Source organism: Kogia breviceps, chromosome 9, assembly GCF_026419965.1.
Source record: "Kogia breviceps isolate mKogBre1 chromosome 9, mKogBre1 haplotype 1, whole genome shotgun sequence".
Lineage (NCBI taxonomy): Eukaryota > Metazoa > Chordata > Mammalia > Artiodactyla > Physeteridae > Kogia > Kogia breviceps.
The window spans coordinates 44,459,867-44,484,403 of NC_081318.1; the positions used below are offsets into that span (position 1 = coordinate 44,459,867).

At 40.6% G+C, this 24,537-nt stretch overlaps 1 protein-coding gene and 1 pseudogene across 1 annotated transcript in view; both read right to left on the bottom strand.

Moving 5' to 3' along the window:
* Positions 1 to 24,537, bottom strand: part of AVL9 (AVL9 cell migration associated) — a 97,500-nt gene that overhangs the window by 3,060 nt on the left and 69,903 nt on the right. The window contains exon 19 of the transcript XR_010842162.1: positions 24,095 to 24,377. The gene's annotated coding sequence lies outside the window, so the exon portion shown is untranslated. The remainder of the gene's footprint in view (positions 1 to 24,094; positions 24,378 to 24,537) is intronic.
* On the bottom strand, positions 10,752 to 11,363 carry LOC131762837 (V-type proton ATPase 21 kDa proteolipid subunit c'' pseudogene; annotated as a pseudogene).

Sequence of the window (24,537 nt, forward strand, 5' to 3'; positions counted from 1 at the left end):
TTGAATTCAGTTTACACTTCAGGTAGCTTCCTCCAACTGGCTTAAAAAAAAAAATTCTCTTGATACTACCATGAGTTCACTTTGTTTAAATCTCAACTGTGGGACTTCCCTGGTGGTCCAGTGGTTAAGACTGTGCTCCCAATGCAGCGGGCCTGGGTTCCATCCCTGGTCAGGGAACTAGATCCTGCATGCTGCAACTACAAAAAAAAAAAAAAAAAAAAAATCCTGCAAGCCACAACTAAGACTCGATGCAGCCAAATAAATAAATAAATAAATAATTTAAAAATTGTTTTGGAAAAAAAAAATCAATTGTACCCCATATTACCTAATACTCATTAAACTATCTTATACTTATCAATTGTTTTCACCACTGCTGTGAGGGCAAGGGCTTGTGTCTACCCTATTTCTGCATCCTCAACATCTAATAATGCCTGGCACATAGTAGGCATGCAATACAACCTGTATAAAGGCATGCATAGGTCACAAGGGGAATTTGAATTACATTAAATCATTCAGACCACTATTTTGGAATTGTAGTAATTATTGGAGTATCTGACAGTATGGAAAAGGATTTGTCAGTAGATTAACATCAAATGAGCTGGCATTAAAACCACAAACTTTCCGGGGCTTCCCTGGTGGCGCAGTGGTTAAGAATCTACCTGCCAATGCAGGGGACATAGGTTCGGTCGCTGGTCTGGGAAGATCTGACATGCTGCGGAGCAACTAATCCTGTGCACCACAACTACTGAGCCTGCGTTCTAGAGCCTGCGAGCCACAGCTACTGAAGCCCGTGCACCTAGAGCCCATGCTCCACAACAAGAGAAGCCATCACAATGAGAAGCTCGCACACTGCAACAAAGAGTAGCCCGCACTCACCACAACTAGAGAAAGCCGGCGCACAACAATGAAGACCCAGTGCAGCCAAAAATAATAAATAAAATAAAATTTTAAAACACAAACTTTCCAAAACAACAAAAAAACCCCACAAACTTTCCAACAATATAAAAAGGATTTAACCAAGGGGGGTTTATCTCAGGAATGAAAGGTTGGTTTAACATCTGAAAATCACATAACATATTAACAGAATAAAGGAGAACAATCATATTTCAATAGACAGAAAAATTATTTGACTAAACCAAGGACCATTTGTGATATATATATATTCATAGAAGTACTAGAATAAACGTGGATTAATTCTATAATCAGGGAGTAGGGAAAACTTTCCTAATAGCTCTAATTCCATAAGTAATAAGACAAAATGTAATTTAACATACAAAAAAACAAAACTTTGGTATCGAGTAAGACACCTAGGCAAGAACCATAGGCAAAGTAAGAAGAGAACAAAACAGGAAAAAAAATTTCAAGTGCTAGTATCTCTAATATCTTTAAAGAGCTTTGAAAAATAAAAAGGCCAAGAGCTCTATAAGAAATTGAGCTTCTGAGGTGAAAAATAAACCATATAATATATGCTAAGAGAAACAATAAAACCAACACTGAGATACTATTTATCATGTATTAAATTGGCAAAAATCCAAAAGTTTGAATACTGTTGGTGGAGAAACAAGCACACTCATACATTCCTGATAGTCCTGCAAAATATTATGGTAGCTGTGGGAGATTTGACAATACTGGTAAAATAATCTTTTGATCACAATCCTATATCTAGGGATCTCTCCCAAAGATAAACTGGCAAAAATATTTTTTAAATGTATGCACAGTTCTGTTATTCCTTACATCAGTATTTGTAATAGCAAAAAGACCACAAACAACACAAAATCCATCAGCAATTGGTTAAATCAGGATTGGTTAAATAATGTCAGATCCATAAAGTAGATCCTCCAGAATATATCATTAAAGGGCAAAGTGGAGAAAAGTGTGTATATACAGTAAAATGTACATTACTTATAAAACTTGCTATGTGTTTAAGGTAAAAAGATAAATATGAACATTTTTAAATGGTTAACTAGAGGGAAAGGAAAAGAACAGTATGAGGGATAAAAATAGAAGTCTCCTTTGAACATACCTTGTTTTATAAATTTGACTTTGAAATTATGTAAATATTTTACATAATTATAAAACAAAATTAAAATTAAAGATTTTAAGATGAAGCAAAAGAATCTAAATTAGTATATGGGGGCGGCATAACCCCACAAAAAGGAAGTTTCAATGAACTTAAAACAGTAATTTGTGTATCCCTAATGGAATAAACCCTAAGGAAAAAAAACCTTTATAACTTTTTTTAGTCACATTATTAGTGGTAGTGTTGCTATGAGTATTCTAAGACTATTGTGCGTGTACTGTGGTTAAAGCAAATGAGTAATAATCTAACCTGTTATTACTAGAATCTTCTTAGAACTAGAATTCCCTGCAGAGGAGAAAGGAAGAGTAGAAGAGGATAAGTAAAACCCTGAGTTTGCAGGGTTTTATAAATAAAACCCTATACAAATTCACAATACATTTTATTAAAAAAATTTTTTTCTCATTCTATTTAACAGGCCTCAAAACAATCACCAATCCTATGGCAGTGAGCATCCTAGCCTGTGGATAGTAGTCTTGAAATACTACTTCCCACTAAAGGAAACAAAGATTCTTGACAAAAAAAAAAAAAAAAAGGCTAATTCCAGATGTGAGACAAGAAATGTACAAAGGAGGCTGTTAGAGATAACATGGTAGAGTAGAAGGACTTGAGCTCACCTCCTCTCATGAAAAACACCAAAATCACAACTAACTGCTGCACAACCATCAACAAAAAAGACTTGAACCTACCAAAAATGATAGTCTACATCCAAGGAAGTCACAATGAGATGGTAGGAGGGGTGCTTTCATGATATAATCAAATCTCATACCTGCCAGTGGGCGACCAACAACCTGGAAAATAATTATATTGCAGACAGAGGTTCTCCCACAAGAGTGCAAGTTCTGAGCCCCACGTCAGGCTTATCAGCCTGGGGGTCTTGCATCAGGAGGAAGAGCCCCCAGAGCATTTGGCTTTGAAGGCCAGCAGGGCTTGAGTGCCTGAGCACCACAGGACTGGGGGAAACAGAGACTCCACTCTTAGAGGACACACACAAGGTTTCACATGCACTGGGAGCTTGGGCCAGACCTACCTGTGGGTCTTGGAGGGTCTCCTGGGGGAGGCAGAGGTCAGCTGTGGCACACGGTGGGGGCGAGGACACTGGTGGTGGAGGCCCCAGTGAATATTCATTGGCCCGAGCTCTCCTGGAGGTCACCAGTTTGGTACTGAGACCTGGCCCCATCCAACAGCCTGCAGTCTCCAGTGCTGGGACACCTCAGGCCAAACAACCAACGGGTGGGAACACAGCCCCACCCATCAGCAGACAGGCTGCCTAAAGTATTCCTGATCCCACAGCTGCCTCTACACATATCCCTTGACATGGCCCTACCCACAAGAGGGACAGAACACTCAGCTCCACGCACCAGTGGGCAGGGAGTCCCTCCCACTGGCCCCTCGCTTGCACAGGCCCTGGACCAACCTCACCCACCAGGGGGCAGACACCAGATGCTAGAAGAGCTACAGTCCTGCAGTCTGAGGAACAGAGGCCACAAACACAGAAAGTTAGACAAAAAGAGTTGGCAGAGAAATATGTTGCAGACAAAGGAACAAGATAAAACTCCAAAAGACCAACTAAATGAAGTGGAGATAGGCAATCTTCCTGAAAAAGAATTCAGAGTAATGATAGTAAAGATGACCCAAGATCTCAGAAAAAGAATGGAGGCACAGATCAAGAAGATACATGAAATGTTTTACAAAGAACTAGAAGATTTAAATAACAAAAAGATGAACAATACAATAACCGAAATGAAAAATACACAAGAAGGAGTTGATAGCAGAATAAATGAGGCAGAAGAACGAATAAGTGAGCTGGAAGACAGATTAGTGGAAATCACTGCTGTGGAACACAAGAAAAAAGAATGAAAAGAAATGAGGACAGTCTTAAGAGATCTCTGGGACAACATCAAATGCATCAACGTTTGCATTGTAGGGGTCCCAGAAGGAGAAGAGAGAAAACGGGCCTGAGAAAATATTCGAAGAGATAGTAGCCAAAAACTTCCCTCACATGGGAAAAGAAACACTCAAGTCCAGGAATTGCAGAGAGCCCCACACAGGATAAAACCAAGGAGGAACACATCAAGACACATATTAATCAAATTCACAAAAATTAAAATCAAAGGGAAAATATTAAAAGGAATAAGAGAAAAGCAGCAAATAACATATAAGGGAATCCCCAAGAGGTTATCAGCTGATTTCTCAGCAGAAACTCTGCAGGTCAGAACGTAGTGGCATGACGTATTTAAAGAGAAGAAAGAGAAAAACCTATAACCAAGAATATTCTACCCGCAAGGCTCTTGTTCAGAGTTGTTGGACAAGTCAAAAGCTTTACAGGCAACCAAAAGCTAAGAGAGGGCTTCCCTGGTGGCGCAGTGGTTGAGAGTCCGCCTGCCAATGCAAGGAACACAGGTTCGGGCCCTGGTCCGGGAAGATCCCACATGCCGCAGAGCGGCTAGGCCCGTGAGCCATGGCCGCTGAGCCTACGTGTCCGGAGCCCGTGCTCCACAATGGGAGAGGCCACAACAGTGAGAGGCCCGTGTACCGCAAAAAAAAAAAAAAAAAAAAAGCTAAGAGAATTCAGCATGACCAGACCAGCTTTGCAACAAATGCTAAAGGAACTTCTCTAGATGGAAAAGAAAGGCCACAGCTAGAAACAAGAAAATTATGAGTGGGAAAGCTCACCAGTAAAGGCAAACGTACAGCAAGGCCGGAAATCATCCACACACAAATATGATATCAAAACCAGCAACCATGAGAAAAGGAGAGTACAAATGCAGGATATTGGAAATGCATTTGAAATGAAGAGACTAGCAACTTAACATAATCTTATATATATATAGACTGCTATATCAAAACCTCATGGTAACCACAAACCAAAAATCTACAATACATACACACACACACACAAGAAAAAGCAATCCAGACACAACACTAAAGATAGCCATCAAATCACAAGAGAAGAGAACAAAAGAGGAAGGGAAGAAAAAAGACCTACAAAAACAAATCCATAACAATTAACAAAATGGCAATGGGAACATAATATCAATAATTACCTTAAATGTAACATTAAATACTCCAAGTCATAGACTGGATGAATAGATACAAAAAGAGGACCTGATACATGCTGTTGACAAGAGACCCATTTCAGATGTTGGGACAAACACAGACAAAGTGAGGGTATGGAAAAAGGTATTCCATGCAAATGGAAATCAAAAGAAAGCTGGAGTAGTAATACCCATATCAGACAAAATAGACTTTAAAATAAAGATTGTTACAAGAGACAAGGACACTCCATAATGATCAAGGGATCAATCCAAAAAGAAGATATAACAATTGTAAACATATATGCACCCAATGGACTTCCCTGGTGGCGCAGTGGTTGAGAGTCCGCCTGCCAATGCAGGGGACACAGGTTTGAGACCTGGTCTGGGAAGATTCCACATGCTGCGGAGCAACTAAGCCCGTGCACCAGAACTACTGAGCCCATGTGCCACAACTACTGAAGGCCACGCACCTAAAGCCCGTGCTCTGCAACGAGAAGCCACTGCAATGAGAAGCCTGCACACCGCAACTAGAGAAAAGCCTGGATACAGCAATGAAGACCCAATGCAGCCAAAAATAAGCAAATTAACTAATTAAAAAATATATATATATATGCACCCAACATAGGAGAACATCAAGATATAAGGCAAATGCTAACAGGAAAAAATCAACAGTAACACAATAACAGTGGGGGACTTTAACATCCCACTTTCATCAATGGACAGATCATCCAGACAGAAAATCACTAAGGAAACACAGGCCTTAAATGACACAGGACTTAATTGATAATTATAGAACACTCCATCCCAAAGCAGCAGAATACACATTTTTCTCAAGTGCACATGGAGCATTCTCCAGGACAGATCACATGCTGCAACACAAAGCAAGACTCGGTAAATTTACAAAAATTGAAATCATACCAAGCATCTTTTCCAACCACTATGTACTATGAGATTAGAAATCAATTACAAGAATAAAACTGTAAAAAACGCAAACACATGGAGGCTAAACAATATTCTACTAATCAACCAATGGATCACAGAAGAAATCAAAGAGGTAATCAAAAAACACCTAGAGACAAATGAAAATGAAAACACAGTGAACCAACACCTATGGGATGTAGCAAGGGCAGTCCTCAGAGGGAATTTTATAGCAATACAATCTTACCTCAGGAAACAAGAAACATCTCAAATTAACAATCTAAAATCACACCTAAAGCAACTAGAGAAAGAAGAACAAACAAAACCCAAAGTTAGTAGAAGGAAAGAAATCATAAAGATCAGAGCAGAAATAAATGAAATAGAGACAAAGAAAAATATAGAAAACATCAATAAACGAAAAGCTGGTTCTTTGAAAAGATAAACAAAATTGATAAACCTTTAGCCAGAGGCATCAAGAAAAAAGGGAGAGATCTGAAATCAATAAAATTAAAAATAAAGATACAATTGACACCACAGATATACAAAGGATCATAAACTACTACAAGCAATAATATGCCAGTAAAATGGACAACCTACAGGAAATGGACAAATTCTTAGAAACGTATAACCTTCCAAACCTGAACCAGAAAGAAATAGAAAATATGAATAGACCAATCACAAGTACTGAAATTGAAACTGTGATTTAAAAACCTACAACAAACAAAAGTCCAAGACCAGACGGCTTCACAGATGAATTCTATCAAACATTTAGAAAAGAGTTAACACCTATCCTTCTGAAACTATTCTAAAAAACTGCAGAGGAAGGAACACTCCCAAACTCATTCTATGAGGCCACCATCACCCTGATTACAAAATGAGACAAAGATACCACACAAAAAAATTATATGCCAATGAACATAGATACAAAAATCCTCAACAAAATACTAGCAAACAGAATCCAACAACACATTAAAAGGATCATACAGCATGATCAAGTGGGATTTATCCCAGGGATGCAAAGGGTTTTTAATATCTGCATATCATTCAGTGTGATACAAATTTGTTTTTTTTCAAAAAAAGTCTTTTAATTGTTCAAAATAGCACAAAATGACATCACACTATGGTAATATTGAGTCATGGGTTACTCTACAATAGATGAACGGGCTTACTGTTTCCAGAAATAAGAGATCAAAGGGTGCTCAGGAATAGGGATGGGGGAAAATAATGGGACCAGGCAGTGGGCTCCAAGGTGACTAAACGTGACGTTTTCCACACATTAACAAATTGAAGAATAAAAAACATATGATCATCTCAATAGATGCAGAACAAGCTTTTGATAAAATTCAACACTGATTTACGATAAAAACTCTCCAGAAAGTGGGCATAGAGGGAACCTACCTCAACATAATAAAGGCCATATATGACAAGCCCACAGCTAACATCATACTCCCAATGGTGAAAAGTTGAAAGCATTTCCTCTAAGATCAGGAGCAAGACCAGGATGTCCATTCTTGCCACTCTTATTCAACATAGTTCTGGAAGTTCTAGCCATGGCAATCAGAGAAGAAAAAGAAAGAAAAGGAATACAAATTGGAAAAGAATTAGTAAAACTGTCACTGTTTGAAGATGACAAGATACTATACACAGAAAATCCTAAAGATGCTACCAGAAAACTACTAGAGCTCATCAATGAATTTGGTAAAGTTGCAGGATACAAAATTAATACACAGAAATCTCTCGCATTTCTTTTTTTGTAAAAAACATTTATTTATTTGGCTGCACCAGGTCTTAGTTGTAGGACGCAGGATCTTCATTGCAGCGTGTGGGCTCTTTTAGTTGTGGCATGTGGGCTCTTTTAGTTGCAGCATGCCGGATCTAGTTCCCTGACCAAGGATCGAACCCAGGCCCCCTGCACTGGGAGCACAGAGTCTTAACCACTGGACCACCAGGGAAGTCCCTTTGCATTTCTCTACACTAACAATGAAAAATAAGAAAGAGAAATTAAGGAAACAATCCCATTTACCATCACAAAGAATAAAATACTTAGGAATAAACCTATCTAAGGAGGCAAAAAACCTGTACTCGAAAACTATGAGATGCTGATAAAAGCAACTGAAGATGACACAAACAGATGGAAAGATATACAATGTTCTTGGATTGGAAGAATCAATACTGTCAAAATGACTATACTACCCAAGGTAATCTAGATTCAATGCAATCCTTATCAAATACCAATGGCATTTTTCACTAGAACAAAAAATTTTTAATTTGTATGGAATCACAAAAGACCCTGAATAGCCAAAGCAATCCTAAGAAAGAAAAACAGAACTGGAGGTATCAGGCTCCCTGGCTTCAGACTATACTACAAAGCTACACTAATAAAAACAGTATGGTACTGTCACAAAAAGAGAAATATAGCTCAATGGGATAGGACAGAAAGCTCAGAAATAAACTCATGTACCTATGGTCAATCTATGACAAAGGAGGCAAGAATATACAACGGAGAAAAGACAATCACGTCAATAAGTGATGCTGGGAAAACTGGAGAGCTACGTGTAAAAGAATGAAATTAGAACATTCTCTTGACACCACACACAAAAATAAACTCAAAATGGATTAAAGACTTAAATCTAAGACCGAATACTATTTAAAGCTCTTAGAGGAAAACATAGGGCACTCTTTGACATAAATTGCAGCAATATCTTTTTGGATCCACTTCCTAGAATAATGAAAATAAAAACAAAAATAAACAAATGGGACCTAATTAAAAGCTTCTGCACAGCGAAGGAAACTATAAATAAAATGAAAAGACAATCCTCAGAATGGGAGAAAATATTTGCAAACAATGCAACCAACAAGGGATTAATCTCCAAATTATACAAACAGCTCAATATAAAAAAAAAACAATAAAAAAAAATGGACAGAAGATCTAAACAGACATTTCTCCAAAGAAGACATACAGATGGCCAAAATCACGGCAAGATGCTCAACATCCCTAATTATTAGAGAAGTGCAAATCAAAACTACAGTGAGGTATGACCTCACACTGTTCAGAATGGCCATCATCAAAAAGTCTACAAACAATAAATGCTGGAGAGGGTGTGGAGAAAAGGGAACCCTCCTATACTACTGGTGGGAATGTAAATTGGTACAACCACTATGGAGAACAGCATAGGGGTTCCTTAAAAGACTTAAAATAGAACTAGCATATGATCCAGCAATCCCTCTCCAGGGCATATATCTGGAGTAAACCATAATTACAAAAGATACATGCACCCCAATGTTTCAATGCAGCACTATTTACGATAGTCAAGACATGGAAGCAACCTAGATGTCCATCAACACAGGAATGGATAAACAAGATGTGATACACACACACACACTGGAGTATTACTCAGCCATAAAAAAGAAATAATGCCATTTACAGCAACATAAATGGACCTAGAGATTATCATACTAAGTGAAGTCAGAGAAAGACAAATATCATATGATATCACTTACATGTGGAATCTAAACAAATGATACAAATGAACTTATTTACAAAACAAAACAGACCTACAGACTTCAAAAACAAACTTATTGTTACCAAAGGGGAAAGGTGGGAGGGGAGAGGGATAAATTAGGAGTTCGGGATTAACATATACACTCTACTATAAATAAAATAGATAAATCAACAAGGACCTGCTGTATAGCACAGGGAACTTTACTCAATATTCTGTAATAACCTATATGAGAAAAGAATCTGAAAAAGAATGGAAATATGTATATGTATAAATGAATCACTTTTCTGTATACCCGAAACTAACACAACATTGTAAATCAACTATACTCCAGTATAAAATAAAAATTAAAAAAGAATAACTTCAATTGCAAAAAAAAAAAAAGAAATGTACAAAGGAACCTAGAATATCTTATTATACCAGATATAAAGAAAACTATAAAAGACTACTAGAGTCACGTTAAATGACTCTGGAGCCCACTAGTCAACAAGACCCACTGACCAGGCCTGACTCCATGGTATGGGAGACACCTGGATTTCTTGACTGCTGGATCCCCAAGGACAGCATGGACTGTAACCACCATTCAAACCTCCTCGTCAATTGCACAGTATGGGCAAACCTCTGGTCCCAGGAATATGGCCTTGTGGTCCACAAGGGCCTGACGCCCAAGGGCAAGTGTGCAAGAGCTAACTGCAAACGTGTGTTCCACTGTGACTCAGCATCGAGGCTCCCTGGAATCAGTTCTCAGGTCTGGCTGTGTAGAGGTAGATGAGGCCACAAAAACTTAAAAATGAACCAAAAAACCGCTGAGCAGAAAGAGGACAGTATGAGCAACAGTAAGAATAAAAATTCCAACAAGAGGAAGATATATTAGGCTAATGATTTGTTGAAAATTAAAGCTTCTGAATTATAACACATTTCCCTTTCACTTTTTTTGACCCAGACAAATACCACGTTTATTTCACAAACACTGGGAAGATGGGTTGGAGGTAGAGGTGGGACATGGGTGCAAAGCTGCACAGAGTCATCAGCAGCCCACTCGCCACACTGAGGGTCCAGCCAGGCAGTGCCTCCAAGTCCACAGGCAGCATAAGTGAATGCAGGGAGGGCCCTGAACACCAAACCCCCTGAAAGCCTAAGGGGCACAGCTCCAGCTGTCCTGGGAAAACCACAAATAAATAAGAGTGGGGGGTGGCCCCACCCAAACAGATCATCTAATCACCAAGCTTCACTCTGGAGGTCTGAAGGATTGCCAACGATGACCCCAAAGAGGTCAACGGCGCTGCCAAAGATCTCCACAATGAGAATCTTTACAAAGAGGCTGCAGTTCTGCACATCAGCCAAGGTGGCTCCACTGCCCACAATGCCCACACAGACTCTACAGAAGATGTTAGACAGGCCCACTGTAAGGCCAGCCCCAAACATGGAGTAGCCTGCATGGTAGTTTTGATGGTCAGTGGCCTTGGGGTCAGTAGCACTGCAAGGCTCAGCCATGTTGCTAATGACAATCACCATGATGCCATAGACAGCCACAGCCTCACAGAAGATGATGCTGATCAGGTTCTTGGTCTTAATCCTGGGGGCCTTCACCCCTTCCCCAGTGATGGAAGAGCCAGTGACGTAGATGCCCCATGCTGCCCCAACCACAGACAGGGAGATAGCTAGGCCAATGACCAGGTTTGACCACATGACGGGGGAAGTCTCTGTCAGGAACCAAGCCACATCAAAGCGGGAGCCCAAGTCAAAAATGGTGTAGCATATTCCCATGACGAGCAGGCAGGACCTGAAGGCCACGAAGACCCCGGAGTAGAGCAGCACTAGCCCCATCATGGCGGCAATGACGCCATGGGGGAGTGGGAGCTCAAACCGCGTCCCTGTATCTGCTGTCCACCCTGCAGCCTGGGGGCCCACCCCGCAGTGTCACCTCCCCTTTCATTTTTATTGTGATTCCTTTTCCCTGTTATTTTTCATTGTACCAGTAACATTATTTTTAGAGGAAAAACACTGAAATACAAACATTAATATATGTATTTCAAAGTAGATATTTTCCCAATACTAAGCACATGTTGTATCATATATTTTCCATGTTGAAAATATTCTTCTCTCTGTGGGAGAGAGCCAGCTGTTTAGTGGTACGCAAAGGAACTTATTTTACCCTTAATCCACTGAACCTCCTAGGGGATACCACTGTAAAATATGTCAATGTCTTTTTTTCCTGGAAATGGTCTACTAAATATCTAATCTCTTTTCGTTACTGTCTTCAGAAATTAAAACATTAGCACGAAAAATTTCAAAATTTCTTAATTATTTTTATTTGGGAAAAGTGTACTCATTAGAATATATGGAATATTAAACCCTAAAGAAGAGGACTTTATATCAAAAGAAATATCATTAATCATCTAATATAATGAATGTCAAAAATTCTATTTGTGTTCCTGCCAAAATACAGAAACTTATTTTTAAAAATTGAACTATTACTTTCTTTGTGTGTGTGTGTGTGTGTGTGTGTGTGTGTGTGTGTGTGTGATTCAGATTTTATTGCTTGTTATATCATTCCATTCAATTTTAAGTAAATAGACTGAGAAAATATACTGGGAATATTAAACAGATGATGGCAATATAGATGAAAATGTTCAAGTGTTTTACATAAGGTAGTAAGAGGCACCACTGCCACCATCACCCTCCAAAAATGTGTATGTTTCACATAAAAAGAGTAAAATAGTTCATTGGCATTTAACTAGCATTATTCTTTGTAATTTATGCACCAAGATACACCTAAACAACTGCAGAATCTTCAGAGCAAAACAAAGCACTTTCTTTCACTAGCAGATATAGCAGTTTCAGTTTCTTTAAAAAACAAGCAAACACGGGCTTCCCTGGTGGTGCGGTGGTTAAGAATCTGCCTTCCAATGCCAGGGACACAGGTTCAAGCCCTAGTCCGGGAAGATCCCACATGCCGCAGAGCAGCTAAGCCTGTGTGCCACAACTACTGAGCCTGTGCTCTAGAGCCTGCATGCCACAACTACTGAGCCCACGAGCCACAACTACTGAAACCCGTGCACCTAGGGCCTGTGCTCCACAAGAGAAGCCACCACAGTGAGAAGCCTGTGCACCGCAACGAAGAGCAGCCCCCACTCGCTGCAACTAGAGAAGGCCCACACTCAGTAACAAAGACCCAATGCACCCAAGAATAAAAATAAAATAAAATTTAAAAATTTAAAAACAAACAAAAAAAACCCCAAGCAAACAAATCAACACAACTACCTACACACACAAACCCCAAAACAAAAGTTGGCATATTTCAGTGGTCCTGAATTTTGATGTTTCTATTGTATTAAAGAAATAAAATGTGATTCAGCATTTAAAAATGAGACTGATCTTCTTCACCATAATTATGCTTACTTTATAATTCAAACGGTTTAACTGAAGCCGATGTTAACCCAGCAAAAACCATGGATACAACTCAAACTGCTCTTTGGCTAAGGAAATTTCTTTAAAAGTTAACTATTCTTTAAAAACTCAAACCCAAGCTGCACAGGTATAACTTTAAGAACCAACAACTGACCCTTCCAGAAACCACAGCAGTAGTTCCAAGTGTTCTGAAGCTGGGGAACATATACAGAATCACTGTAAATCACACATACACACCAGTAACTTCCTGATAAAACTGTACTAATAGTTTCATCTATTACTGACTAAAAAAATAAATCAAGCAGGTACTACAGTTCAGCATTTAAAAGACTTCTATGCCTAGTTTTACAAAGATGCTTGGGCTGAGACATACATTTGGATACTTGAAAACAAACAAGGCTTGAAATGTGGTTTTACGTGAAACCACTTAGAAGAACTCAGTTATCAAAAAACTAAAAATACAACAACAGATAAATAGGAATATATTAAAACCACTGTCTCTGACAATATAAAAATTAAATATTAAGGCATCTTTTACTCTCATCTTGGTGTATGCAGCAAAGAGAAGTGTTTTAAATAGGAGCCAGCACTTCTATTTCAAATGCTTTCTAACACATTTGGCAGATTTTTTTTCTTTCTTCTATTCCACATTCCATTGAAAGCTCTCATGATCAAACATCATGACCCAAACCAAGAGAAAAGTATAAACAGACATTGACTTATTAAAAAGCAGCTCACCCTTGAAAAATAAAAAGGAACTACAAAGAATATTCTGTATAGGGTATTTCCTGGCGGCCAAGTGGTTAGGACTCTGCGTTCTCATTGCCGAGGGCCCAGGTTTGATTCCTGGTCAGGGAACTAGGATCCCGCATGCTGCACGGTATGGGGAAATAAAAGAATTATGCAAAAAGTTCAAATACTAGTATTTAAATTTCTCTGAAGCAATTTGTGCTTCAGTAATTAAGAGAAAGAAGGGATGAAGACTTAAAGACGAGAAGCCTATTAATATGGATCACACTGTGGACTCGTTCACTCAGAAGTCTGCTCTGTTGAGATAAGAATTTGAAAAGGGCTTCTTCATACGCCCTTAAAAAAAAAAAAAAATCACTCACCTGAATAAGATCATTTAAATTAACACTGATTATATATAATTCCCCATATTTGTCCACTTATGAAGCTCAATTTCTTCATAAAATATACTAAACAGTTACATTTTCACCTTTTATTAAGGCAAGTTTGGGACTTTGTTTGTAGAGTTAACAGGCCATAGGATGTAATCTTGCCAGCCCTCCCGCCCCCATCAAGTGTGAATGTGATCAAGCCTCTATACCCAGCTACCAACCTATGAAACTACAGATGTTAGAAGAACATGTTAGGGCTTCCCTGGTGACGCAGTGGTTGAGAGGCCGCCTGTTGATGCAGGGGACGCGGGTTCGTGCCCTGGTCTGGGAAGATCCCACATGCCGCGGAGCGGCTGGGCCCGTGAGCCATGGCCGCTGAGCCTGTGCGTCCGGAGCCTGTGCTCCACAACGGGAGAGGCCACAACAGTGAGAGGCCCTCGCACCACAAAAAAAAAAAAAAAAAAAAAAGAACATTTTAAATTATTTATGCCTAAAGGATCCAATCAGCAAAATACAGGTCTTGGAAAACTATACAGAACAAATGACCCAAATTTCTTCAACAAACTGGGAAAAAATACAAAGTTGTAGAGGAGGAACCTATGGTGACTTGAAAGATTTATCAACTAATGGCCTTGGGTAGACTTTAGTTCAGTACCAATTCAAACAAACTAAAAATAAATATGGCTCCACACAAACACTTGTACATAAGCAATTATTCGCAATAGCCAAAAAAATGGATAAACAAAGCCTGGTAAATCCATACAAAGGAATATTATTCAGACACAACAAGGAATGGAGTTCCTTATTCATGTTACAACAGATCAACCTTAAAAACTTTATACTAAGTGAGGGTGTTACCAAACCAGGTTTGTTCTGCCGGATGCACAGAAAGCCAAAATGGTAAGACGCCCAGGTTTGCAGCAAAGTGAGGAGACGGGAAGACAGATCTCAAATCTGCCCTCCCAAAGGCAAGGGGCTCAGGTATTTATGGGAAAAAGAACAAAGCAGCAGGGCAGTCTGAGGCGTGGAGAGAGAGGAAAGGTTATTGGAAAAAGGTGTGATAATTGTTCTGGGCAGGTCTCTGCACGTTCAATATGTCACAAGCGGATGATCCCGCATGCCCAGTTGAAGGGTCAGTGGTCCTATCAAGTCCTAAGCAGCTCGGCTCAAACCAGACAGAGCTGACTCTTGGCTCAACCTGAAGCAGAGGCAGCTGACTCCAAGTTCCTGGAAAACACCTTGGGCAAACATATTGTTTAGGCTACGTGCTGCTTGGAGGACCTGAAAGTCTCAAAACCTTGATTAGTGAAGGCAGGTGACGTGGATTGCACCACGGTTTCAAATGAAGCCAGACATAAAAGACCACATATTGTAATTATTCCACTTATATGAAATATCCAGAAGAGGCATACCCACAGAAATTAATTTGGAAATGGGTAGTGACTGCTAATGGATACAGGGTTTCTTCTTGGTGTGATGAAACTAGTGGTGATGACTGTACAACTGTGAAAATACTATAAACCACTGGACTGTTCACTTTAAACGGGTGAATTTTATGGCATGTGAATTGTATCTCAGAAAATACAGCATTCATGGGACAAAGGGAAATTTGAATACTGACTTGCTACTTGATAATATCAGTTTATAATATTAAAAAATATTTATTTTTTGAGATACATTCTCAAAAATTTACAGATGAAATACGATGCTAGAATTCACATTAAAAATAATACAGAATAGGTGGGAAATCATTATTGAGTAAGGATTACATCAGGCAAGAATCATCAATGGATTCTGTAATGGTCCTAACATATGTCCACCAATTCTTTGATATTCTCTTCAAGAATTGGAACTTTAGGGAATTCCCTGGCGGTCCAGTGGTTACGACTTGCCACTTTCACTGCCAAGGGCATGGGTTCAATCCCTGGTCAGGGAACTAAGATCCCACAAGCCACATGGTGTGGCCAAAACAAAAAAAGTTGTAACTTAAAAAAAAAAAAAAAAATTGGAGCTAAATTTCCCTTCCCTGGAATGTGGGCTGGACTTGGTCCCTCACTTCTAATGAGTTGACTGTAGTGGAGTTGACAGTGTGTGACTTCTAAGAGTAGGTCACAAGGCTTTGCCTTCTCCTTGCCCTCTCAGGGATCACTTGCTCTAGATGAGGTCAGTACCATGCTATGAGGACACACAAGCAACCCCAGGGAGAGGCCCATGTGGCAAGGAACCGAGGCCTCCTCGGTTCCCACTAAGAGCCCACAGGCTGTACGGTGCGGGAAAAAAAAGAAAAAGTTCTAAGGAACACAATTGACAAAATTGGAATAAGAATGGTACAGTAGATAAAATTATTGAGTCAATGTTCAATTTACTGAGGTTGGTAATTATACTATGGTCTATAAGAGAATATCCTTATTCTTAGGAAACACACAATGAAGTATTTAGGGATAAAGGGTTGTGATGTATGTTACCCTCAAATCGTTCCCCCAAAACAGTGAAACAGTGTGTGTGCGTGTGTGTGTGTGTGTGTGTGTGTGTGTGTGAGAGAGAGAGAGAGACCTACAAATGAAGCAAATGGAATAAATGTTAATAATAGATGAAAGTAAAGGGTAATGGGTATTTGGTTCTTTACTATTTTCATTTTTGCAACTTATATTTAGGTTTGAAATTATTTCCAAATAAAAACTTTAGAAAATCATATGGCAGGCTTCCCTGGTGGCGCAGTGGTTAAGAATCCACCTGCCAATGCAGGAGACACGGGTTTGAGCCCTGGTCCAGGAAGATCCTGCATGCCACGGAGCAACTAAGCCCAGGCACCACAACTACTGGCCTGAGCTCTAGAGCCCGAGCGCCACAACTACTGAGCCCTTGTGTCACAACTACGGAAGCCTGCACACCCTAGAGCCTCTGCTCTGCAACAAGAGAAGCCACTGCAATGAGAAGCCTGTGCACTGCAACAAAGAGTAGGCCCCACTCACCGCAACTAGGGAAAGCCCGCGCACAGCAACGAAGACCCAACACAGCTCAAAAAAAAAAAAATCATATGGCAAAAATATTCTATGGGAGGGAGGAAAATAAGTGAGGGTAAAGATGAAATAAGACTGACTATAGGGATTTCCCTTGCAGTCCAGTGGTTAAGGCTTCCAATGCTTGGGTTGTGGGTTCGATCCCTGGTCGGGAAGCTAAGATACCACATGCCTCAGGGCCAAAAAACCAAAACATAAAACAGAAGCAATATTGTTAACAAGTTCAACAAGGAGTTTAAAAATGATCCACATAAAAGAATCTTAAAAAGATTGACTATAAATTGATGAGTACTGAAGCTGAGTGGTTTATTATAATACAAGGCTTAGGAAATTCCCTGGTGGTCCAGTGGTTAAGACTCTGCACTACCCCCAATGCAGGGGGCCTGGATTTGATCCCTGGTCAGGGAACTAGGTCCCACAGACCTGGCACACACAAATAAATATATATATTTTTTTTTAAAAAAAGGAAGTTTATTATACTCTCCTGACTACTTTTGTATGTATTTGAAAATTTCCATAATGAAGGTAAACAACAATGAAGCGACTGAACTTGAAGATCCCCTATGTGTCTCTGAGTTCAATGGTCTTTTTGAGCGTGGTGGGTTATTGATGATGTGAATTTGAGTTTCACCTTTGTTCAAGTTTTTCTTCCAAAAATTGGGGATAATGATTTCTACTAATAGGATTATTAACTTTATATTACACGTCAAAGTTGTTAGCACGTTTTCTAGCATATCCAATTGTTCAATATGTGTCAGTAATAATTATTACTATTGGATGAATAAGTGAAATATAAAGATTAATTTCCACTTGGGGTTAAAAGAAGTATTGTCTTCGGCGTATGTTGTTAAGGGATTAGACCTGCATAACCAGGACCATTATAGGCATGAGGTATTGGAATAGGTTCACCCTGGGTGCTGCGGAAAGAACAACGTCCTTAAAATTAATTAGGTTGACTCCTATGGGTTAGGAAATTTTTTTTTAACAGGATGTAACAGAGTCCTCTATTTACCCAAAATATCTTGTACAGAGCCCCCAGTAAAAGTACAAGATATAAAATTAGGAACTTTTCCATCATTAAACAAAGGACTGGTGGAATCAAGCCTGCATTAAAAGTTGTGGTAGGGCTTCCCTGGTGGCGCCGTGGTTGAGAGTCCGCCTGCCGATGCAGGGGACACGGGTTCGTGCCCCGGTCCGGGAAGATCCCACATGCCGCGGAGCGGCTGGGCCCGTGAGCCATGGCCGCTGAGCCTGCGCGTCCGGAGTCTGTGCTCCGTAACAGGAGAGGCCACAACAGCGAGAGGCCCGCGTACCGCAAAAAAAAAAAAAAAACACCGCAAAAAAAAAAACCCCACACATAAAATTTACCATGTTAACTATTTTTAAGTATACAGTTCGGTGGCATTAAGTACATTCAAACTGTTGTGCCAGCATCACCACCATACACCTCCAAAACTTTTTATCTTGAAAAACTTAAACTCTGTACCTATTAAACAATAGCTCCCCATTCCTCCCTCCCCCCAGCCTCTGGCAACCACCCTTCTAATTTCACTCTCTGTGAGTCTGACTATTCTAGGTAACTCACACCAGGGGAATCAATACAGTAGTTGTCCTTTTGTGACTCACTTATTTCACTGAATGTAATGTTCTCATGGTTCATCCACATTGCAGCATGTATCAGGTTTCTTTCCTTGCTTAGGCTGAATAATATTCCATTGTACGTATATGTATCCACCACATTTTGTTTATCCAGCGATGGACCCTTGGGTTGTGCACACCCCGTGATGACTGTGAAAAATGCTGCTATGAACCTGGGTGTACCTATATCTCCTCCAGTCCCTGCTTTCAATTTCAAGCTTGGATTTTTATAATTTGTGGGAGAAACTTTAAATTCCTCTTACCATCTGGCATTTGTGTTTTTTTTTTTTTTTTGCGGTACACAGGCCTCTCACTGTTGTGGCCTCTCCCGTTGCGGAGCACAGGCTCCGGACGCGCAGGCTCAGCGGCCATGGCTCACGGGCCCAGCCGCTCCGTGGCGTGTGGGATCTTCCCGGACCGGGGCACGAACCCGTGTCCCCTGCATCAGCAGGCGGACTCTCAACCACTGCGCCACCAGGGAAGCCCTTGATGTGTTTAAGTGACCTGTAAGGGGACAATGATAATGCTTTTCCCGATAAAATACTAACATGAATGTTCTTGACCTATTCATAATAGCTAAGCTTCCGCTTCATTTCAGGTGAGTTCCTTCATGTGCAACACTACTCACATGACTATTGGAAAGTTATTTCTATTGGAGGGATTTGAAATAGCAACCTTGTTTTAGGCTTTGGATGATGGGTGAGGATGGGGAAAACTGAAGCTGGTCAAGTTCATGGGAAAGGGCCTGGTTTCTCTTCAGCAAAAAAGTCTTCCTCGTTGAGGCCTGAGAACTGTTGTTATTTGCTCACATTTGATTTTCTCCGTGCACCCCTGTACGATGGCACTTCTTCCCTCCTTCCTGGAGGGTTACATAATTATGCAGCTTGACATCGTGGGCCTTTTACCCCCGGACAGTACTTTCTGGAACTGCTAGATTTCCAGATGAGAACTGTTTATTCTGGATCAGACTTAATTTGGTCATCTGAATTCTCTTGGGTATGGAGAGTTTTTATTACCCTTGGCCTACTTTTTGTGGTGCTAAATATCCTCTTACAGTTTTACCAAGCACTTTGTAAGACAGAAAGAGTTGAAAGCACTGCTTCTTTTGCTTTCTCAGTTCCTCTGGCTGTTTCAGTGCATCAGTTACACGGTGCTTCTAAGTAAGCCACAACCACAGAGGAAGGAAAGGAAGGTTTTGTTCATGTCACAATGTAATCAAGTGCCTACTCTGTGCCTGCTCCAGTCCTCATAGTTCATTACAAAACCGGAACAGTAAGGATGGTGACAGAAATACATTCAGGGCCCAGTTGTGGGAAAAAAGTCACTGAAGGCCTGAGAGGCTCTAATTCCCATGCAGTGTGCTTGTATTCTGTGCCCTGGCACAGTTCAGAAGCAGAAAATCACCATTGTGTTACTGACCTCATATATCAACTCATTTTTCCATGTTCCCATAGCAACGTGGGAGAAACTGAGAAAAGACATAGAAAAGAGGAAGAAGAAATGCAGGGGAAGCAAGCTGGCCTCATGCTTCATCTGTATACTTCAGTAGATTCTGCATTTTCCTCTTCTCCCCGTTACCCCAGTCTCCACAGTGATTGTTCTGATAGCTGTCAAATGTGACAATGAGCATCGCACACTCACTAGTATAAACACTGAAGCATCATAACTCAGTCCTCCTCTGTTGGTTGTTCCCCAGTTTTTCATTTTTCACTATAATGAAAAATGCTATGACAAAGAACTCCATGCACATGGCTTTTTTTTTTTTTTTTTTGCCTTTTGGATTATTTCGTTGATATTAACTCTTAGGAATGGAATGCCAATCAGGCTTGTGGGGGATTAAGTCCGTTTACGTTGAGTTGGACGCTCTCCTGATGAAGGTACAGGGTCGTAAACATGTTCATGCCTGCGTTCTTGACGCTCCTTAAAAGTGCATCTCATTGAAAGCAATGAAATAAGCCTTAGCTTAACATTCAAACACACTCAAAACAGAACTCCACTGGAGTGTGCAGGAACTCGATACAGTACAGGAAGCACTGCGTCATGGAGACCTAAATAAGGAAGGAATAAACAGTCTAGTGTTGGGGAAGGCATCCTCTTCAGTCAGTCATCATCTGGGAGGATTTTGTTGGAGCAACTTCCCACCTGAGAGAGGATTTAAAAACCACCAATCTACCTCCTTTCTTTTTTTCAGAACATAGGCCCAGAGAAGTCTTTTTTTTTTAACATGCCCAAGGTCACATAACAGTCTAGGACTGTATTCTGCCTTCAGCTTTTGGGGTTCTCTGTACAGAAATCCTCTCCAAGTAAGGGAAACTGAGGTAGCGATTGGAATCCAAGGGAGGAGGCCCTGAGGGAGGCGGCCCACGTGCTTCCTTGGGCCTTTCCTCTCTCCTCTTCCCATCTCTTTCCCAGCCTAGAAGGATGAGAAACACCATCTTAAATCGGGTGGTGGAGTGTTCATTTTACTGTTATCCTTTATACCCTACACATTGGATAAAAATTCATTTGAATCTCTCCAGTTGTTAATTTCTGAAGAATTAAAAATTGTTGAGGGCTTCCCTGGTGGTGCAGTGGTTGAGAGTCCGCCTGCCGATGCAGGGGGTCGCGGGTTCGTGCCCTGGTCCGGGAAGATCCCACGTGCCGTGGAGCAGCTGGGCCCGTGAGCCATGGCCGCTGAGCCTGCGCGTCCAGAGCCTGTGCTCCGCAACGGGAGAGGCCACAACAGTGAGAGGCCCGCGTACAGCAAAAAAAAAAAAAAAAAAAAAAATTGTTGAAAGCAAATGTGTATTCAAAGCTAACTGCGCATCAGATACTCTGCTGCCCATGCGTGTGCTTAAGAAATTCACACTTTCCTTTTATATCCAATTATGCTGTTCATTTCTGGTCCCCCCTCCTGGAACCCTAGGAATTCACACCATTTTCTTCATTTTTCTTTCATCTGTCTGTGGATTGTGACCTTTCACCTTCCAGTTACATATACCTTCTCCCTTCTCCCAAAGTCACAAATCAGAACTGTCCATGCATCCAATGTTTACTAAAGGGCTTACTACGTCCCAGGCACTGTTCTAATCCCTGACGACACAGCAGTAAATAAATCAGAAAGAAATCTCTCCTCACTTTCTATGGGGGAAGATGGACAATAAACAAATATGAACACAAAGAAACGCATCGACAACACATTAATCATCTAAACCCACCACACCCATGGGAAACCCAAGGTTCAGAGATGGTGAGTAATAAGCAAGTGTGGGTGCTGGATTTCAAACCCAGGCCTGTCTACATCCAATTCATGAGATGCTAACTTGTAAGCTCCAAAGCCCTGAGCAAAAGCAAAGACTGGTGCTGATTACTGTTGCCAAAGTCTAGCAAAATGAAAATGCAGGCACTTTTTTGGGGTAATTTTCACTTGTCAGAGACACCAGCCTTTTTGGGTTTGCAGTTTTCTTGAAAGATGTGCCTGGAAAATGGAAACCATATTCCTTCCATTGACCATGCCTACCTACCTAACTCCAGAAACAAATTACAGTTTGAAATGGTTGGGGTTTTTTATGATTAAAATTTTTTAAAATGTATCTTATGTGTACAATTTGATTTTAACTATGTATATACTTATGAAACCAAATAGATCAAGTGAAATAGTTCATTTTAATCAACACTATGCTTGGCCTTGATATGTCACAGCTTGTAAGTGGATAAAGTATCTTGTGGTCCCCAAAGAAAACAACTTGATGTTTCTGTTCGAAATGCTTTGTTTTGTGAAGTTGATATAAAGGCAATTGCACTTTCCAAAATTTTCCAGCTTACTTGATGGAAAGTATTTCATACTCCTGACCCTGGGAAGGCAGCCAACTCATCCAAGAGAAGTCCTCAACATACAGATGATCCCTTACAGGTACTTCTTTTCCTTCCTATATTGGCAGGGATTTCCCCCCTCCTCACTCTTTTCTTTAATCCTTGCATTCTCACCAAAAGTGATCTCCAGTGGTTTCTATACTTCTCAGGTTCCTCTGGCTTTAGCATCCCCAGAGACTGTTCTCTTCCTTCTTTCTCCTCTGTCATCACTCCATAACCCTTCCTAGGCCTATACTCACTGACCTGCTCTTCTGCATCACAGGCCACAGGCCCCCCTAGGGTGGACTGAAAATCTGCTCTTACCTTTACTGTCTCTACTCAACATCTTACCATCTTCACTCAAGGAGCAGTGTGAATGCCACCTCCTACAGGAAGCCTTCTTTGATTGTCCTAGCTGAAAGGACTGCCATGGCACTTTACTGGACCTCTCAAGACACTCATCACATTTTTCACTATCAAATTTTTTAAATCAGATCTCCTCTTGTCTCCTGGAGCCCCCAAAGCACCTCACCCACAGCAAGTGGTTTTGTGACTGAATCTTGACTTACTCCTGCTGGGGCTGTGCAGACAGGAGCTATGTTTTCAGCTGTCAAGTTGTAAGTTACATTCTTCTGTCTGTTGTGCGGAGCATTTCAGTTCTCTAGCACCTTCTACTATACTTCGGTACATACTCTGGCTTTCTGACATGCAAGCTTTTATGAGCTGAGACACAGCTCCCATAAACAACAATGTCCATTTAGGAAACCCATTCTGCATTCCCTAAGAATTGTATCAGAAACCTTGGAAATACAATCTGCTCTTCAAGGGAGAATAGTCACAGAATTTAACCTGATAACTTAAAAGGAAACAAAAAAACATTTTCCAACCAGGAGTAGTGACTAGTATCCTTCATTTCCAAGGAGACCCAAGAAGAAAAATTCTAAGGATTCATTAAGCCCAAATGCTCAGAGGAGTGGAATTAATGCCACACAAAATAAAAATGTTTTAAACTTGAGTCTCAAAATTCAGGATCTATCACTAATAGAAAAACACACTTTAAAAGTTGTAAAATATAAGATTTTAAAATTTCAGGGACTTCCCTGGTGGCACAGCGGTTAAGAATCTGCCGGCCAATGCAGGGGACACGGGTTCGGGCCCTGGTCCGGGAAGATCCCACATGCTGCAGAGAAACTAAGCCCGTGGGCCACAACAACTGAGCCTGCGTTCTAGAATCCACGAGCCACAACTACTGAACCTGCACACCACTACTACCGAAGCCCAAGTGCCTAGGGCCTGTGCTCTGCAACAAGAGAAGTCACCACAATGAGAAGTCTGTGCACCGCAACGAAGAGTAGCCCCCGCTCGCTGCAACTAGAGAAAGCCCATGCGCAGCAACCAAGACCCAACGCAGCCAAAAATAAATAAATAATTTTTATGCATTAAAAAAGATTTTAAAATTTCAGTCCTTGCGCTTTTAAATGACCATAAAATGGGTGACACACACAAAATACTCATTTATCTTCATCTGTTAAAACCTTACCTGGAATTTCCATTTCTAAGGCATTTAGTGGGAGTGAATGATCCATCGAGGGCACTGAGGCTTTGGCGTTTAACGGATGATCTTGTACAAAGAACCAATTCAGGATTCCTGCGGCTGAAGACGGTGCAGCGTAACTTCTGTCTCCGTGGTTTCTAGGAAGTGCTGCTGACTGACTGTTTTCTAGGGCAGAGCCGGGGGCAGGTGGAAAGGCTACTTTTCAGATTCTCTTCTGTCCTACTTTGGGCTAATCATTCCTCAGTGCACATGGCTCATCTGGTTAACACTGATCAGAATAAAAATACCATGGATTAGATCGAATATAAATGAAAAGTCCGGATGTTAACTGCAGATGGACTTTCTGAACATACGAAGTATTCCCTTCCTGCTTGTAAACTTCAGGAAGAAAAAGTGAGTTTCACCCAGCTTTATCAACATGGTGGCGG